The 956-nt window shown below is 39.5% G+C and overlaps 1 non-coding gene across 1 annotated transcript; it reads left to right on the forward strand.

Annotated features, from left to right (window-relative positions):
- Window positions 1-517: 517 nt before the first annotated feature.
- On the forward strand, window positions 518-728 carry LOC114914494 (small nucleolar RNA U3). Its single transcript, XR_003801751.2, has one exon. It is a non-coding gene; the product is annotated as a small nucleolar RNA U3 (small nucleolar RNA).
- The last annotated feature ends 228 nt before the right edge of the window (window positions 729-956 follow it).

The following is a 956-nucleotide window of genomic DNA, read 5'->3' on the forward strand; positions in this document are numbered from 1 at the left end:
TATTCCCCTTATCACGAGACTGTGATTTTGATGTTATTTTAATCCGAGTTGCAAGCCATGGATATGCTTGGTTGAAAGTATTACATTTAACATGATCCTACCCAAAATAAATAAATAATAAAATATTTATATTAATACAAATTATCTTTAATAAATAAAAATTATATTTAGTCCATTTTCAATACAAATTATCTTTAATAAATAAAAATTATATTTAGTCCATTTTCTAACCTTTCTCCAGGGGTGAAGGTAATTGCTTATGTCAACACACCTTATAATCTTCCATGTGCTCACTTTCCTGGTCGAGCCACTCTGGGTTCAGAACTGGGTTCTGTTGTTTCGTGGGTCCAGCCTGCAAATATAAGATTTCAGGCCCGGCCCAGTGTAAGTGGGTCTCCTAAAACAAGTTAAGGGCTGAAGCCCGACCCAAGTCCGGTCAAGCGCTAGATTTGTAGTCCCATATCGGCTGCTGGAAAAGATTTTATTAATTAATCTATCAATGCTCCCCTTTCCCTGCGCGACCTTACTTAGACAGGATTTGTTCTATAGGTTCGTACAACCGTATCCTTGATTGCAAAGGAGACGGGCAACTTAGTCTGGTGGATGACTCCAGACTTCTAGGCCAGAGCGTGATTAACGGTGAGGATCTCTCATAGACCCGTACTGTGGAGGATCGTTCTTATGCGATGACCATCGCCTGGGATGGCCTTGAGGTTGTCTGACAGACTCCCCTTCTTTTGCTGATCACCGTTCTTTTTACCCTTTGTTATATGTGATGAGCATGAAACAAGAGAAAGGAAATATGAAGTAGGGTTTATAGTATGAAGGTGTTTGATATCGGGTCTAGCAGAATGGCATAGAATGCAAATACTGGAAATGAACTAAGAAATTGTTTTTCACATACCAAAATACCTTCCACAAAGTGTGAAGATTTGCAGTCTCATGCGACTTTCCGC

The sequence above is a fragment of the Elaeis guineensis genome, chromosome 8 (genome assembly GCF_000442705.2).
Source record: "Elaeis guineensis isolate ETL-2024a chromosome 8, EG11, whole genome shotgun sequence".
Lineage (NCBI taxonomy): Eukaryota > Viridiplantae > Streptophyta > Magnoliopsida > Arecales > Arecaceae > Elaeis > Elaeis guineensis.